The 20,300-nt window shown below is 28.8% G+C and overlaps 1 protein-coding gene and 1 long non-coding RNA gene across 3 annotated transcripts in view; one reads left to right on the top strand and one right to left on the bottom strand.

Annotated features, from left to right (window-relative positions):
- Positions 1-20,300, bottom strand: part of LOC126743436 (protein prickle-like) — a 444,925-nt gene that overhangs the window by 270,093 nt on the left and 154,532 nt on the right. The gene's annotated exons all lie outside the window — the stretch shown is intronic.
- On the top strand, positions 3,299-20,103 carry LOC126743439 (uncharacterized). The gene is made up of 2 exons (XR_007662872.1): positions 3,299-3,444; positions 19,669-20,103. It is a non-coding gene; the product is annotated as an uncharacterized LOC126743439 (long non-coding RNA).

Raw genomic sequence — 20,300 nt, 5'->3', positions numbered from 1 at the left:
TTTAACCATAAATTTGACAAATGAAGAATTGCCTTGATCAAGACAATTATTCTTTAAATACTTTTTTACCAAAGTACCGTATAGTTAATATTATTATTTGCAGAATTTATATAATCCAAATAAAAAAATTAGTAAAAACAAAAAAAAAAATTATGAAACAAGAAAATTACGAAATAAAACGTTTTTCATTAATTTTAATAGTTGATTTCATTTAAATTTTATTTCTGTTTTTTTATTTAATATAATCGTTCAAATTCTTTTTATTTTTTCTCTAGTTAGGCCATCCACAATTTCATTTTGTGTCTTGTTTTTATAAATAACAGTTTATTTAATAGTTTTATTTGTTTTAACTTATTGCTAATAGTACTTAGGTTTCTTCTTTCAGAAGTAACATGCCAAATAAAGATGAATCTTGATATAGATTTAGCACGTCAGAGATGAAGTTCTTTACGTGGTTTAATAAAACTGGGTAATATTTAAACTATTTGCATATATAAAATGTCGTAAAAATTTAATAATAAATTTGAAAAATTAGCAATTGCTCTAATCAAGGTACTACCTCACATTTTGGATAAGTTTTCTTTTAAATAAAAAAAAATATATATTTACTTACAAGTTATGGTAAGCAGAATTTGTTGAATTTCCAAAATGTTCTACTTCAAGTTGTTTTTTTAGTTTCAGCAGTTTTTGTTTATTCAACCCTCTCCCAGTTTAGCCTTGTTTCTATAAATATTTTTTTGAATTTTTATTTTTTTCATTTGATTTCTTGCTAATTTTTTGGTAGTTACGTTTAGGATACTCAAAATAGACAAATTTAAGGTCATAGTTGGCTATTTAATATGTAAAAAAACAGCGGTAAGAGGAACTAAAATAATAATGAATTTTTTATTTTCCTATTTTATTTATTAAATGAGTATAGTAAATTCATAAATATATTTTTGTGGTTATAATCGACTTACACATTTCGGTTTGTTTAGTTTTACTCAAAAACTGCGCATTTTTTAAGTATACATTTCAATAAAACAGTTAAAGATAATGATATTTCCTATCGAAATATCATCTAAGATTATTTAAAAATCCAAATGTTAAATAAGATACAATCGAAAAACAAAAACAAAAAAAAATTAAATCGCAAAAAAATTGCTCTTTTTTTGCGACTAACCAAGTAACCTTACATATTGAATTAGACTATCTTATGCAAAAGGCGCTGATATTTTTTTCGTTAAAACAACAACAAACATACCGGGTGGTGCGTCGCCGAGCGGAACATAGGAAATCCCATGTAAATTTTAAGGGCGTCAATTATTGGCATCCATGTACAGTACTTTTACAGAAAAAATGCAAGATAACTTTTTCAAGAGACCAATCTGGCAAACCCTCATGCAAAGTTTTAAAAAAATTTAATAAGCGAATCTTGAATTATTCAATTAAATGTAATTGCAAAATTACCAATTTTTCGGTTCGGGTAAAACCAGACACCAGCCACCAGCAAACAATTTATTATAAGGCTTTGTCAAATCTGACGTACAGCCGAATACAAGAAATGTTTTTTTTTTGTTTTATCAATCTCACAACTATACATTCAAAGTAAGACACGTTAACATTACTTTTTTACCTAAACTTTTATTTAATATAACGATGAAGTTAAACCAATAAAAATTATTATTATCGATTATTAAAAAAATAATTTTATCTTACTTAGAATTTAATTAAACCAATAGCAGTATCTGAAATATTTTCAATTTATTTTCCCATCAAGCCTATCTGGTCCATTTCAGCCATTAAACCTATTGTTAGTAAAATCAAGTCCAAAGACATTGCAATAAATAATTGTAAATGTTTTAACTCAGAAGATCGAAAATAGATCCGAAAAAAGAGAGAACAGAACACTTAATATTTTACTAAGTGTGGAAAAATAAAATAAAATACAAAAACTTTTTTTAAAATAATAGAGAATTACATAAAAACATCAATTAATCAAATGTTCAAACAACCCCCCAATAACAGCTAAACAATATCCTACCCAATCATAAAATATATTTCTAACGTTACTAAGTTGATATTGGGAAATTTTATTACATTCTAACGAAATAGCGTTTCGTAACTGGTATAGATTCTAAAATTTTACACTTTTATAAATGACACTTTTTAAATGACCCCACAAAAAGAAGTCATTCGGTAAAAGATCAGGTGACCTAGCTAGCCAAAGTACCCGGTACCGTAGACCAATAACATTGCCGTTAAAAGCATTTTCCTGAACAACTTCTTTCAAGGCGGGTCCAATTTGATTTTGAAATAAGTCCAAATAGGTTTCAGCTGTTAGATTATAGTCCATAAAAAAGGGTCCAATGATACGGTGTCCGATAATTCCCACGAATACATTTGTTTTTTGGGAATATTGTGTCCGAGTATGAACAAAGCGATGTTCATTTTCTTGGCTCCAATACCGGCAATTATGAACATATGGTTCATTGTTGAGGGTAAATGTACATTCATCGGTAAAACAAAAATTTCTTAAAAAATTCCTATCATTATTTGCTTTTTCTATCATTTCAAAACAAAATGCCATTCGTCGCTCTTCATCTCCTTCCTGCAGCTTTTGATGTTTTTCGAATTTATACGAATAACATTTGTGTTTTTTTAAAGTGCGCAATACCGTTGTATGATGTTTATTTACCTCTTGCCCAAGAACCCTCGTACTAACCATCTTGTTTTCCTCCACACTCAGTAGAATATTAAGATCTCTGTTCTCTCTTTCTTCGGCTCTATTTTCGATATCCTGAGTTGAACATTTACGATTATTTATTACGATACCTTTGGACTCGAACTTATTGACAATACGTTTAATAGTTGAAATGGACGGAATGGGCTTGGTGGAGAAATAAACTGAAAACATTTTAGATACTGCTCTGAAACTGTTTCTCGCATAATGCCACTTAATTATGGCTATTTTTTCGTCGATTGAATAATTCACACTTGTTTTCAAATATCGACTGTCATGGATTTACTGACACTTTTCCTCACCTCAGTGACAATATTTATTTTACTGATGCCCGTTTGGTTTTACCTGAACCGAAAATTTGCTAATTTTGCAATTACATTTAATTGAATAATTCAATATTCGCTTATCAAAATTTTTTTAAATGTTGCACAAGGGTTTGCCAGATTGGTCTCTTCAAAAAGTTATCTTACATTTCTTCTATAAAATGTACAGGAAAGCCAATAATTGACCCCCTTAAAATATACATGGGTTTTCTTATGATCCGCTCGGCGACGCACCACCCGGTATACAAATTGACAGTGATATGATCTTTCAAACTAATTTTTGCATGAACATTTTTTTTTATTCTATAAATAAATTTAACATCCTATTTTTATTTTTCATCCCATTATTGGTAAAAGTTAAGTTTATACCAGGGTAATCGAGGGAGAATTATAGAAGAGGTAAGAGACAAAAGAAAAACTAATGTAAAATTAAAATATTAAAAAAAAAGCTTGATGTTAATTTAAACCAGAAATCAGCTAAACAGATTTATGGCAGGTCACTAAACATCAAATCACTGCAGAAAGTTAAGCATTTAAAACATCATTTTTCATATTTATTAAAAAAACTTTCAGATGAATATAGTTTTATGTAAATAGACAGATCACATGCAAATATTTGTATATTCATATGACTTTTTAAGTTTTGTGCATAGGGATTATTAGAATTACGGGTTGCATTTTTATTCATGTACTCATATGAGCAAATAAAGAAACATTTTTAAATATTAAAAATTGATTTTGCATTTAAATTACGAGTAATGTAATTTGTTAATGGTATATTAAATAAATGTCTTCATCAGCAGTGAATTTTTAATTTTTATAGATAAATGGACTGTTAAAGAATCGCTCGCTCCTATTTAATAACCGAATGTTGAAGAGTCCGTAATTAAATAGCCAATATTTAAATTTTGGTGGTAATATATTTTTCTACTAATACAAACTTTAATCGAGCCTTAGTCTTATTATATTAATAAGTATTTTAAAACTTAATCAGTCTTATACTTATTATGATTTTTGTTGTTGGTTACACAGGACTTCAAAGCGTTCAATTTAAAATTGCTTCCAAGAGGGCAACCGTATTTAAAATTGTGTTTTTGTAGGATCCCATATTTTTGGAAGCTAATAATTTTTTGACTTGAACTGACTTGTCTTAAAAGATCCATATTTAAATCCCCAAAAAAACTCTTTCATAAAACAGTACTGAAAAACTCAAGAAAATTATATAATATTAGTGTTAAGAAGAAGCTAACATAACTTATATTAGTATTATAATTATATTCCTTTTTTATATTTATGACACCTGCACGCATCTTTATTTCTACCCATTAAACCGGATTCTTTCAATTAAAAGCAAATTTACCAAACGATTAACTGACAATTTGTTTAAAAAATGTATCAAAACTTAATTACCCTGATAGGTCATAAATCCACTATAAAATCGCGTGCCCGCCTGCCAAAAAAAAAACCAAACATACAATCTCGTCGGGTAATTAACAGCTCTTTTTTCTGCGAGTACCCCCTGTAGGTACCCAAGTTTCACCGCCAAATGCCTTCGAGGCGTAATATTTTTAGGAAATGATCAACCTTCCTATAATTTAACTTCATGATTTATTAATTTTCTTATTGCTGGTGGGTAGGGTATTGTAAAAAAAAACGAGGCTACATGAATAAATTGAACGTCGATAAGTGTCAAGTCTGGCGTGCGGTAAGGCCATACGAAATAAGTAGATTTTTATTTCGAACTCCATATATTTAAAAAATAGTTTTATGTTTCCTCTTTATTTGGTAGTATCCAGGCCTACATGTGTAAAACGTCTCATCAGAATTTAGATTAACATCATTACAGTGCGAGAATCTAGGCTGAATTTTCGGTAATCCCCGCGCTCGTGATAATGGGGAAGATAACGGGGGTTAGTGGGGAAAGACACCTCCCCATTAGTAACTTATTAACGAAACATTAGGTAGGCTTCCAGAATTGACAATAATTAAGAAAGTAATGATTTATTCATGAATAGAATGTCATAATTATTTGCCTTATTGCGATATAAGATTATAAATTAATTAATGGTACAATATGAATTATTACATGCTTCTCGAGAACTACTATTACTAGTCCATAAACTAAGGTAATTTGGAGCTCCATTTATTTCAATTCTACTCTATAAATTGAAATTCATTATCCAGTAATACATATTCATAGAGGCAATACGGTAGATGATCTATGCAGATCTTTAATTAAGTCTGATCTTAAACGGCTCTATTAGATGATGTATATATTGTTCAGGGGTCATAAATCAAGATTGATGAGTTGAAAATGAGTGGTGGCTTGAGGAGTGGATTTTTTACTTTGTTGCTTGACAAAGGGTGATTTACAGGCTTTATTACTTTGTAAAATTAATATTGGTTTAAGGGATTATTTTATGGTGCTATATGGGTCATAAAATATATTTACTATGAAGTTTTTATTAGGGATAGTTTCTTAATGATACAATGCACTTATAGAAATATATTGAAATATATGTATATATAAATTTTAATAAAGTAGCATGAATAATTTATTAATCAAAATAAAATAATTTTTTTACATTGTGTTCATGGAAAAACTAAAAGCGTTACGGTTATTTAAAAAAGATTATGAGTAGATATCATAAAACAGAAGTTTCAAAATATTTTTTTCATAATTTAGAGAATATCATTGTTTAGTGTAGGGATCTATAACTATAGCAATATTATTAAGATTATTGCTTTCACATAAGTTAATCGTTATCGACCTGGAATTGACTAAATAGTTTTGGTAGTAACTCAGTTAATTATTGAATAATTAATTTTTTTATTAATGTAATTTTTAAAAGTTATAGAAATAACTTATATATGGTTTATGTCGTTTCTCTTGATTTGGAAACAATTATATAATTTTTAGAGCCACTGCGTTAATTATTAAAAACTTAGTTTTGATTATATAATTAACTTAATAAATTAATAATTAGCTTAATAACAAATACTCAGATTTTTTAAGGTAAAGGAGACAATTTATAAATAACCCTTTTATTGATTTAAAATAATTTTTATTTTATTTTATTATAGTAATACAAGAACATAATTATTGAGATATGATAGTGACCAGACTGGATAATTATATGTGTAGTTTTCAGTGTTTTGGTTAAAAATCCATTCCTCCTCAGGACATTGTAAAGATCTGAAAGTTATTAGTATAAAGGCTTATGTATAATGACAATCTGGATATAATCCAATTTATGACATACATAGTTTCCTTTTTTCATTATATTATAGAAACATAATAGCAATAATTGCATTATCTTGATTTTTGATCAAAACACTAACAATAATATTCTATAAATAAAATAATAATCTTTATCATAATAAACCTTTATTTTGACCTATATGCCTTTTATTGTATGAAATTAAAAATTATTTAAATTAAAAAATATTAAAATATTAATTTAAAAAAAATCATCCCTATTTCTTTAAATAACTTATATAGACTTTACATTTCTTTAAATTTTTGTAAAAAATATATTTAACATCTTCTAGCTTTATACATTATTATTTTTTTTTTCATTGGATTATGGTTATATGCTTTATGAGAATCATATATCATATGACCATTATCATAGCAGCTTTTAAAAGTTGGATTTACTTTATTATTTCAAATTAAACCAAATTAAATATAACTTATCGTTATATAACACTTTATATTTTAAATAAAGCTCATAAGAATCATGCACCTGGGCGGTCTTGGAAATAGGAAGTCTTACCTTAAATGTTTGTCTTATAGAATAGTAGAACAATCTTCCCTGAGGCCATAACCATATTTTTTATTAATTAAAGTGATGATTTCAAGTATGTATAAGGAAGGTTAGAATTGTTAGAATTTTATTTCTAATATAAAGTAACTTACATAAGCCCCTCACTTTGGTTTTATTCGTGTATTCTATTTAGCACAAGAATAGCAAAAACACATAGCGTAACGTAAATGAGATTCTATTAATTCTATTATTCATTTAAATTATGCTTGTGTTGTTACGTTTTTATTCAATTTGTTGGCAATTATTCTTAAAGCAAAATAGTTGGATAACAGTTTTTTATTAAGAGGTTCAATATAATATTCAAATTTAAATTTATTATCAGCTTATTTAGCTAAAAATTTACTTTCAATAGTACTGACTAAAATTTAATTTTCTATATAAACTAGAGCTAGAGTGCATTGGACAATGCAAAGACAATATTTATTTTGGAAATATTGAAATCAAATTTATTAACTTACATCAATTTTTCATTAAAACCACGTCATCTCTGTTATTCCAGAAGACAGTAGCATCATCTGCAAACATAGCAAACTGTCCAGAAATATTCAGATCCGTAATGCCATTTCGTACAATAAAAATAAAATATGTCCCAGAACTGAACCTTGAAGTACACCAATATTTAAGGTCCTCTGATTAGAGATTGTCCATTATATGAGACAGACTCAATTACTAAAATAACCCGTTCACTCCTCTATCTTTGAACTCACAAATCTCCAACTTGCGCAGTAATATCCTGCGACTCACATAATTAAAAGCTTTTTTTAATTAAAATTTTAAATCTAAAGCTGATGCTTCGATAGCATCGCTCTCAACCTCAGGCTAGAATAATAAAAAGGGATATACGTTTTCCAATTTAAATCAAACTATTAAAAAATAATATAAAAAGATGGATTTTATTATGGTAAAAATTAAAAATGAAAAATTTATACAATAAAATATAAAGTATAAATTATTATAATACTAAAATAAAAATTAGGAGAAAATATATTTATGTTTAAATAATTATCTGCATATAATGATTTAAACAATATTGAAATATTGATTTTCTCAATTTAACTGATAATGAATTTTTTTCATGTATAAGATACCTTTTTTAAATTTTTTAGTCCCTTTTTATTTTTGTGGCTTTAAAGATGACTAACTGATGAATCTAACTATAAAAACAGATTATATAGGAACGGATTTTATTAAATTATAACTAAAATATAATAAAGAATGATGAAGATTTCAATCCCTCACAGTTAATCACGTTCTTTTTGTTGCCCATTCTGCTGAGAATCTCGATATTTGTTACGTGGTCTGTCAAATGTATTTTTAATATTCGACGATATTATATTCATAATTTGTATGCTTTACCATTTCTCGCTATGGCTTCAGTAAGTATCCATACTTCTACTCCGTAAAACAGGACAAAGAACAGTGCAGGAGTCTTATCTTGTTGTGCAATTTAATTTAGTAGCTTATCAGCAGATTTCTCATCTTTCTAAATGCAGTCCTGGCCTTTGCACTTCTGCTTTGTATTTCTTGCAAATTATCTCATTGCTCATTTACCGAGTTCCGAGATGAGTAATATTGCTCACTCGTTCTATCAATTTTATTCTATTCGTGAGATTTTGTAACCTCTCTATGCTGTCAAACGACCGCATCATCTGCATAAAAAATATTGTTAACTCTTTTCCTGTTCTGAATTTGTGTATTCTAAGGCTTTTCTTAATATAAATTCTGAATAAATATTGAAATATAATGAGCAGATAATGCAGCTTTGCCTTATACCCCTCAGTATCTTCATTTCCTCTACTGAATAAAGCTGATTAATTCCAGTTCAGGTTGACTATTATGCCGGTATTTTAGTGTATCAATAGCCTTCTGGTAGTCAAAACAATATACAAACATGCTACATGTCATATCTCTGCATCGCTAAATTAAAACTTGGCATAAATAGCAAATGGTCTCTTATGTTCCCCTCAGCATCTCTGCAATCAAACTATGTAGATGCTGTGTGCTCTTTATAGATCTTGTAGATTTATCTGTGTATGATTTTTAGAAATAATATCAGTATATGGCTCAATAGACTTTTTGGTGTAAAGTCTTCACAATGTTTACCTCCCGATTTAAGGCAATGTGATAAACTCCAATTTGAGCCACTTATGCGAAATATTACCAGAACTGTATATCTTATTTAACACATTTGTTAACCTCATGCTGTCTTATTTAAAAAAAATATTGAAGAATTCTATATATATCCGATTCAGAGGATTCTCTTTCCTTCATGAATTTTATTGCTGCTCTAACCTCGCCAATAAGAATATCGGAAACTATATCATGATCTATTTTAAGAAATTCGGGTTTTGTATCATAAAGGAGTCGTTTTATGTATGTTTTCCATGTGTTTCTCAAGACTACAACATTAATTATAAATTTTTTCTCGTTCTTGGTTAAGGTGGTCACATCTTTAAGTTTAGGCACCTCAGTAAACTCTTTAAAATGTCGGTGTACGTTAAAACTATCGCGCCTTACCTGCTGTGTTTTTAGTTCAGTACCTTTTCTTCAATCTCTCTTTTCTTAGTGTCCTTTATTTTACTCACAATGTTTATGCTCTTGTATGCGCCATGATCGTCTTTCTTTTATTTGATAAAAATAAAAAAAAATAATTAAACGTATATATTGTAGCGTTTTTATCATTTATTGGGTATAAATTAAAATAATCGATGCAGGAAAATAGTCAATGCCAGTGTTCCGAACTGCACAGCACTGATCTGATTCTGAAATGACAGAGAACAGTTGGTATTGGCAGCATTGTCAATATTGTTACAATATGCATGGTAAATCACAGAATATTACTGGCTATATTAGAATATATGGGTTTTGCTGAGTCTGCGTTGGCATTTGAGTCTTCTTGTTTAACCGAAAACAAAGAGTAGTACTTAATAACAATAAATCAAATGCACTGGATGTTACCTCTGGGGTGCCCCAAGGTAGCATTCTTGGTCCTTTGTTTTATACTCTTTATACTTCACAAATTACTAAAAAAATTTTACACTGTAAGCACCATTGCTCTGCAGATGACACCCAGCTATTTTATTCATTTCATCACACTAATGTTGTCCAAGCTAATCAATATATAAATGAGGATTTAAATACCTTAAATATAGAAACTCAAAAATTACTTCTAAAGATTAACCCCACTAAATCAGCAGCTATTCTTATTTGTAGTGACAATCATCGAACTAATATTTTAAATAATTTAAATGTACACCTTAATAACAATATAATAAGTTTTAAAAACTCTGCAAAAAATCTTGGACTAGTAATGGACTATAAACTTAGATTCAAAGAACATGTTACCCTTAAACTAAAAAATGGATATTCTGCCTTGAAAACAATATATCGTCAAAGACATTTTTTAAGCTCAAGTATCAAAAAACTGCTCTGTGATGCTTTAGTACTATCACCGTTAAATTTTTGCGACACAATTTATGGACCATGTCTCGATAACTCCGACTCAGGTAGAATTCAAAAACTTAAAAACTCTTGCTTAAGACTTACATTTAGTATAAGAAGACGGCAACATATTTCTTATAAATTAAAAGAAGCATGTTGGCTAAATATGCACAATAGACGAATATTACATATTTTATGTTTTTCTTACAAAATTCTTAAATCAAAAACTCCGTCTTACTTACTTGAAAAGCTTACCTATCGTACTGATGTGCATAATCTTAATATAAGACGTAAAAATCTTTTAACAATTCCTTGCCAAAGCAAAGAACTCTTTAAGCGATGCTTTTCTTATGTCGTACCGAATTTGATTAATAAATTCAAAGTAGTTAATTTTACTGTCACTGAAAACACTTTTAAATTAAAAATCAAGCTTCTTCTTTTAAATCAAACTTAATTTTTCTTGAATGCATTTCTTTATTAAAATACTACGCATATGCTAACTAACTGAATGCAACGTAAAATATTCTATTAATATTTATTATTCAATAATTAACTGTTATGCATGGCTTATTAGTTGCCTTACTTGTGTTAACTAAATTCTTTATATAACCTATTGTTTTTAATATGCTCTTTTCGTTTAATATTCTAATATTCAGTTCCATGTATATAATCATATTACCTTCTGTAATTATGCTTTTTTTGTATTGGTGGCTAATAAACGTCTTATTATTATTATTATTATATAATGATTTAACTCCTAACCATGCAGGTAAGAAACAAACCACATATATACACAACAATTTTTTTTTTATTTGTTTAATGTAATTGATTGATTCTTGTAGCGTTTTTTATATACAGAGTAAAGTTTCAAATCAAATGCACATAATACTTTAATGAATCTTGATCTTGTTAGTATGAGGCTCAGAGACTCAAATATGTCCATACTTGAAAACCTGATAAACATTTTTTCCTAAATATATCACTCTAATTTTTAGAAAAAATTAAGCCCTTTGGAGATAATAATGAAAATTGTCGAAACGTCGATGTAGATACAAAAAATAGACTTATACATTTTATTTCCTACTAGTCTTGATCCAACTACTTCCTAACTGAAAAGTTACTTATTTCGCTCAATGTTCTTCTGATTTAATCAGATAATTAAAGAATAATATACCAAAAACTGACATGTACTTAAAAACTAGTCAGAAAATGCTTCTTAAACCTATTATAAGGCTTTCTTAGCTTGAATAGTTAGTAAGAATTTATTAAAGATAATCACAAAATATTCGGTCTGATTGGTTGAAGAGAGGTTTTTTTAATGTTTTGCGACATCACTATCGTAGGCTTCAATAACTTTGGTTCTATGTAGACTAAAAGAAAATTTTACATTTATATATTTATTATAAAAATATTCTGAAATATACTCCAAATGATTCAGAATATTTTTTAACCTTTTTCTTACGAGGTTGACGTGTAAGATGTTGTTCGACTAGGTTTTTATATGTGGCATTTGGACAGGTCGCGACAATGGTTCAAATTTTGTACAACTTAACAAGACCATTGGTGTTCAAGCACCGAAATAGTAAAAAAAATGCATTTTTCCCCCTTAAAAACTCCAATTATCTCTTTGTAGAAATAGTGACCCATAGAAGATGTGTTATTCACCTCATCGAAAACTTCTACCTTTATTAAGACTATTTGTAAATTTTTTTCGTTGGGAAAAGCTAAAAATTTTTCCAGCATTTTTCCAGTTTTATTTGTTTAAACTTTAATAGTAAAAATATTTAAAAAGTCAATGGGGTTAAATATAGTGAACAGTATAAGAAACTTGTGCAAAAATGCGTACAGAGTGAAAATAAATGGTTTGAAAATACCGTTCTTCTAAGTGGCTCCAATTTTAGAAGTTGCGTTAGTTGCGCATCCTCTATCACATATAAACCAAAACCCATTACTACGAGTGTGTTAATATTTTTCCCAATAAGCTGTTCTCCTGTATGTTTTGTACTGTTTAGATACAAAATTTTCTTAGGAAATATTTAAAAATTCCGGTGTCCAACAATATCCTTTTCTTCTGGCCTTAATTTAATACAATATTTTAAGAATCCTTACATTTATTGCTCCCGAAACTCTTTTTTCTTATAAACCCCCCTAGAGGCATATATTCCTTTTCCGATGATAGATAAAATGAAAAATAAAACCGAAATCAGAATCGAATAAAATGGCGTCGTTATGGAAACGACGCCCAAGACGCCGGACCTCTTATTCGAGGCTTTCATGATTCTCGACACGTCCTGCAGAGAAATGGAACGAGGGAGGCCCAAAATACAAAAAGAAACTTGTTAAATTGAACGGGACTGTATTGAAAAGAGAGAATAGAGACTATGTGTGTTCTTTTTTGACTAAAATTCAATAAAACCGAAGTATCTATGCCATAAATCAGCTAAATCTTGAAAGATTCGCTACCGGTATCCCCAGCAGCGTCATTAATACAGATTAAGCCGTGCAGACTGATAGCTTTTGCTACGGTCATGACAGAAATTATCTAAAGGAGGGTACATATCTGTTCTGCCGTGATCGCTGAACTGTTAAAAATTAATATTAAAGCATAAAACATGATTAGGTTTGACGTTACCTTAATTATTTTGCTTTAATTGGCGCTGTCTTACTTAGAAGGGACATATTTATTGAGCTGCGGTGAGCATTTGTAACAAAATATTTTTAGCCATTGTATTATGTAATTCAGGTATGGCTTAATTATACTGTATCTATATTGACTAATGAAAAAGGATTGACTAATATCTTATATTGTAATAAAATCCTTATTTGTGTATGAAAATTAATTTTACTTTTCATTTATTTCATAATTTATTTTATGTTTTATACCTATTACTGATTTTAATTTTAATTCTGTATAGTCTAAAATAGTTTGTAATGGATTAATAATAAAACTGGGAGATGACACAATGAATAAGTAACCTATCTGACTACAGTCTCTGGAACCATAACCGTCAAGAACATCCGAATTAGACATGGCATTTATAAAGGAATTGCCACTGCTCTTGGTACTAACATTGGTCCCACTCTTATTTTGATTACACATAACAGATCAGCAAAAAAAACCGAAATTAGCGGTCTACTGTACATCGATAACTTATGAAACCGAATTGGAATTTAGCAATTGGCAATGACATATGTATGGTGCTTGGAACTGAAAAATGTGCCAAAATAAAAATCGAAAATGATAAGACATTGAAAAGAACAAATGTAAAAATTGACAAAAGAACAAATAGCAGATCTCCCAAAAAACACGAAATATATAAATACCTGGAAACGGAAGAAAATGTCAACATTAAGTACAAGGAGATGTAAAAGAAGCTTACCCAGGAGTATCCAAGAAGAATCATAGGAAGCCTCAATACTGAGCTCATGGCCAAAAATCGGAAATCAGTCATCACTACGCTAGCAGTTCATGTGTTGCAATACAGGTTTGGAGTAATAAATTGGCTTACGCAGAAATCCAAGAAAGCAAAAAATCCTGACCATCCAAGGCACGCTATACCCAAGATCCAATGTAGACAAACTCTATGTTTTAAGAAGGGATGAAAGTAGAGGACTTAAATATGTGAAAGTCAGCCTCGAGGTTTTATGAAATAATATAAGCACGACATACCACGGAATATTAACTTGGAATGGTTTGTACGCAAAAAGCGAGGAAATTACATGAACAAACTCTAATCGCCTTACAACCAGTACAAATACAGATAAAAAAGGGAAAAAGACCATGCCTGAAATAAGAGGAAAAAAGAAGTAAGGAACAATTAACAGATAAAAATGAAAAAATTGCATGACAGATTCTAAAAGAATTAGATAAAAAAACTATTATCAAAGCAGGTATCTGGATGTGGCTTAAATATATAGAGCTGAAAGTGGAGAGAAGAAAAAGGATCGCAACTAACAATCTCAAGGCAAGAATCCTAAAAACCGACACAGACCTAAAATGTTGACTCTACCAAACAGAATATGAGACTATTCATCTAACCCTCTAGTAGATACCAAGAGAATCACACTCATATGAGACCAGAATTTATATTATGATCTATAAAGGCCATAAAACCAGATTTTGTTGCTGATCTATGCTTGATTATATTATATGCTTAATTAGAAGGTTAAAATATAAGAACCTAGAGATTGAAGTAAAAAGAATGTGCAGCATGTTACACACTCAATTATCACAAAAATCTAAAAAGCACTTATTTTTAATTTTTAATAAGCAAATGTTAGATTTAAATTATGTAAACTCCTGTAACTAAAAAAAATCAACTCGGAAAGTAATTTTCATCAATGTCTCTCTGGAATTAATAATTTTTTATTTATTTTTTAAATAAAATTGATTCACTGCCTCTTTGGCGTCTTCAGGCAAACTATTAAAAACTGAAGATGCATTATATAAAAGAGATCTTAGTCAGCACTATGTTGGGGTATACATAAATGAAGGTTCTGATGCTTCACATATTTGTCAGATAAATATATAGGTAGACCAACTTCATACTGTAGTACTCTTTTGTAAGCAAATCAAAATAAGAAATGTGAATTTCTTGTAAGAAATCTATATCTTTTTAAATCAAAGCAGGCCAGAATACAACACTTGTACAAGAAATATGATATAATACAAGAGTAATACTAGTTGCATTAGCCATCATATGTGGAACCAATCTTATGTTCAAACTTTTATATGCACCTATAGGAGCTTTAGTATAGCAAAGGTCTTTGAGTAAATAAGGAAAAAGCAGAATTATAAGTCAGTATCTACAAGATCACACACCAAGGTTTTTATATTCTTTGCTAAGCGTTAGTAAATTATTTTTTGAATTAACTGGGTTTTAGTCTCATTTCGAGTAAGACCATGCACCTTAGACAGAATTGATTTATATTGATTGTCTTATTATTTAATAAAAGGCGGAAAATCTAAAGTGTATAATGAATAAATTAGGGAACTCAGGATACTACCCTAAGCAACGGTTTTCTCCAACTATATAAAATTAGCCAAAGCTCATTAAGAACAACTCTTTGAGAGCAAGAGTTAATTTTTTAAAAACGACAACGCTATTTGATCAAAACCCAAGAATTTAAATCATAATCAGATTCTTTTTTATCAAGGATTTTTGCACATTTGTTGCTGATAAAATTACTATCAATACCAGAATAGGTAACAAAATATTCATTTAAATTATTGGAAGAACCAACGTTTGACTAACTCACTAGAACATGAACTCAAATAATACGTCAAAAGTTTTTACAGTCTGGATTATGAGGTTTGTGCTATGTTTTTTTATGCTTAAAAAAATTGATATTGTCTACTAGTTATTAAACTGATAAAGCTTTATTATTGTAATTTTGCTTATATGTCTTGAACTTTCTGGGTTAATGTCAAGTGCATTCAATGACAGCAAAAATTCTCCAAACTGCGAACTTCTTTATACAGGGTGTTAGTACATAAGTGCGACAAACTTCAGGGGGTGATTCGGCATGGAAAAATAATGACAGTTTGCTATATAAACGTATGTCCGCAAATGCTTCGTTTTCCGAGATACGGGGTGTTTTAAAAGTTTTTCTTAAAAATTGACGATTTATTTATTGCTCTGAAACTGGTCAAGATATGCAAATAAAATTTATTATGTAAAATTTAATAATTATGCAAAAAAAATCTTGACGCGTATTCGTCATTTCATTTCTTTTATACATTATCAAGAACTATCTAATACAACAACATTAAGCCAGAACAATAATAGAAAATAACAATACTAAATTTTTAAATAGGCGCAAAGCTACAACAACTGTTCAAAATGACCTTTAAAATGAGTTTTAATATTTTTAATAATTTTTTTCAGCAGTCTTAGTAATGGAAAATTCAACTTATTAAAATAAGGTAAGTTTTATATAGAAATATTGCATCATAAAGACTTAACTAGTAAGCGATTAAAAAAGTAAATAAGTAAATAGCATTGGACTATCTATATTTTCTAAAATTCAAATCAGGAGACACTTAATATATTGTCCTTTAAAGATCTTTATCTAGTCTGTAGCTCATTAAAGATCTTAAGTCTTATAATGAGATGATTTAGCTGCAAAAGCTAATATAAATGATAACAATTATAAAAAAAAGAAAATGGCAAATTAAAAGTCTTTAAGAAATATTGAATCTCTCTTTCTATAATCCACAAAAAATAAAAATTTGTGACTGTTAATACTAAAAATAAAAGACAATCGATATAAAAAATAAATGAAAATTCATGTTCTTTAAAGATATCTAAATATAGACAAGATAAGGCTTGAGATACAGTTTTCTATATCTATTAATCGTTTTTGACATACATCTCCTAGCACATTTCGATGATATTATTAACTTTTTTATTATCCTTTAAAACTGTTAATGCAAAAGACTAAAAAAGTAACCTAGAAGACTCTTTATACCACCATCGTAAGAAAATTCAGCAGCTTTGACTTTACCAAAAAAGTTTACCAAAAGAGTTCATCCAAATAATATATTTACCATTAATATATGAGCAAAAATAATGAAAGGATCGGAATCCTTTTTTAAATTTAAATGGGCAATTTTTAGAATAATTAAATTTGGTAATACTTTATTCATTAAATATTCTTATTCAATTGTCTGTAAATATCATATATTTGAGCTGTGCATAATATTTTTGTTGAAATTAGGATTACGTACGTGATCTTCTCTTATTCACTCACTTTGTAAATGGTAGTAATAAAAAGACATCAACTGATAACGATTACATGAATTTTTCTTTGAAATGGGTTTTTTTAATCGATTGTGTAGAAACCGTTCAAAATAGAGTTGACAAAAGTCAATTTTAAAAATAATTGTACTAATCTCCGTCTTCAGAGGGCTCAAGTTCAGAAATCTGAAGATAGAAAACTGATTGAATAAGCATTTAGCTGCAAGCTAGATATACTAGATTTTTATAAGTTGATCTTAGTAAAGTATGATCTCAATTTTTTTATAACATTTAAAGAAAAAAATGTTTGCTTGCACAATTATTTAACTAAATTGGTTTTAGCTTAATAAAAGCCTCTACATTAATAATTCTGTTATGCAATTTATCTTAAATTCTGAACATTAGACACATATCCTAGATTTTCGTGTGAATATTATTTATTCCGCAGAAAATTCAATAGGCTGGATATTCAATAAATCAAAAACCAGACAGAATTCATGTTTCTTTCAAAATACACACAAAAGGCAATTTATATAGTTGCGTGGTTCGCGTTACATGCCGTTCAAATAGATTTCTGTGTTTTACGACTTCCAGTCCCAACATACCGTATATTATACTGCATGCAGATATGTGTGTGTTCTATGTATACTATTACTATAATTAGGGCATTTGTTACGTTCCGCTTTTGCTTTTGTTATGGTAATTTCATTAATAATTTATGGCCGTAAATTTTTGCCATTTTACAGGCTTAATTTAGTTTTATTTTCGAGGTTTACTGTATTATCCAGAAAGCCCAAGCTTTAGGCTGTCAAACATTTTCTTTTACTTCAAAACCCTTCTTAAACCGTGAAAAGGGGTTCATCAGTATCCAGGACGTCCCTTTTCGAAAGTTCGAAGTTGCAGACAGGCCACAAAATTTAATTTGAAAGGACGTGACAGGATTGTTGACTAGACGTGACTCCAGGGCTGATTGCTCTCATTTCACAGCGTCCAAATTAGTTTTGCCGTAGCAGCTCCTGGCTTTTTCAGTTTTCAAACTAGAAATTGCGACGAGCGGAAACAATAAATATAGAGTTTAAATTACCACGGGGGTACATCTCTTTATCTAAATAAAGCTCTGGCATATTAAAGGTAACATATATTTATCACTGAACAAACAGCAAGAACAGGCAAAGTGCAAACATAACCTAAGCAGTTGGAATGTTTCTTTTCATGGTGCACTTGTTGAACTATCAGGGAGTGTGCTGTAAATGTTACAATTTCTACACGATGGGCTTGACTTATTTTACATCGCCGACGATTATGTGTTTTCTGCTGTTATGTGTAGGCGTACAGGTATTTAGTATGGTTAGAGGTGACGATTATTAAGGAACATAAGCTTTTGATTTAATTTAGGTTATTGATGTTTGTTGCACCTTAGATATACACATATTTATACATATTTTTTTCTTGAATTATAAATAAAAATATATTTGTAATAAAGTAATATATTGGGTGGCCTTGGATAAAAGAAGCGCTCAATAATTTCATTGATTTTTAAGGAAAACAAATGAAATTTAATACGTAGTAAATAATGTCAGTTTTTAATTTTAAAGATGGTTATAATGAGGCAAAACAAAGCACCTGGTTTCAAATACGAAATACTTTAATGTTTAACTTAAATGTTACTCATATTTGGCATGCTTACAAAAAAGCGACAAAGACAAACTAAGAATTAACCTAAAAATTACGGACCCCACATATAGGGTTTAGTGACACATGTCACAGTGGCCTTATATGTTAGATTATGTTAAGGTGTGTATAATATATGACTATAAATACGCAACATTTAAAGTATTCACTTGTGTAAAATATTCCTATTCCTTCTAGTTTCCAGTGTTCTATCATTTAAGTTTTGAAGTAAAATTAATTGAAATTTTTTGTCAAAAACATTGTTGCTATTTCAAAGCATCATAGTTTTTAAAAGAAGATCAGTTTTCTAATATTAAGCAGCAATAGAGAATTAAGAGTCCTTTTTTAAGGAGTATTACTTGATCTTCATTATCATTTCAGAAAAATTAAATATTGGTTTATATCACTCTCTCATAAAGTACTAAAGGTTTTGCTATGTCTTCTTAAGTCAAACATTGTCTGGCATAAAAGCAAACTTCACCTGTTATATAGCAATTAGTATAACGTAAAATACGAAAAATTAACCAATAAATACATTGACTTACTCTTTAATAAAATTAGAATATTTGATTTTTTTTAATAAATTTTCAGATTAAATATTGCACAAATATAATAACAATAATAATGTTTTAATAAGACTAAAGAAACCAGTCAAAAAGCCCAAATGACTATCGATAAATAATTCCAGATTTTTGCAACAATCATTCAAGATTTATAAAGATTCCATTAATAAAAAATCTGGGAGTTAGGATTAGTTAATACATCACACCTATAATTTCCAAAGACCACAGATTGAGTTTTGGACTTATTAAGAACATGATTATGATTTTAGTAAAACTTACAGATGTTGATTTATTAAGGATACTGCATTATTTATATTAATAGGAGAGTTCGACTTATACGTGCGTATCATAAGCAAACTGATAACACTTTAAATATTTTAGGCGCTCGGATAGACCAGGAATATACATATTAAAAAAGAAGCGGTCCTACTACGCTGCCCTAAGTTACAGTCCTATTAATCTCGGCAATTAATGACAGGAAAGAAATGTAAAATACGCACTGCTTTCTATTATCGAGATATGACTTTAAGTATCGTGTCGTGGTTTATGGTATCGAATGTCTTTTTTTTAGCAAAATAAGACAAGTATAATTATTTTTTATCTCAAACTATAGTTATGTCATCAGTAATATGTAGCAATGTTGTCGTATGGAAGGAATAATTTAAACAGCTTTTTAATATAAATTTGTCTGGTCTTTAACTATTCTTTTACAATTCTAAAACAAGAACAAGGTTAAGTCAACAAATTAATCCCGTTATGAACTGTAGCATTGACACTAAAAACTGGAGAGAAAGAAAATACATTAGATCTTATATTTTTGTGCTTTTTATTTAAATAATGATTTGTTATAAATAAATTATTATTTAGAGTATTCCATGTCAACGTGACGGTTTCCTTTGTGTTTGAACTTAATTTTAAATATGTGTTGTAATATGTGTGTAAATCAGCTTTCTTGTCATATGCTGTATGATAGAAAATGTTATAAATAAAAACAGTTTATATAAATAAGACAT

The sequence above is a fragment of the Anthonomus grandis genome, chromosome 12 (genome assembly GCF_022605725.1).
Source record: "Anthonomus grandis grandis chromosome 12, icAntGran1.3, whole genome shotgun sequence".
Lineage (NCBI taxonomy): Eukaryota > Metazoa > Arthropoda > Insecta > Coleoptera > Curculionidae > Anthonomus > Anthonomus grandis.
Note: the sequence above shows the minus strand (reverse complement) of the source record. Positions and strands in the feature narration are given on the sequence as shown.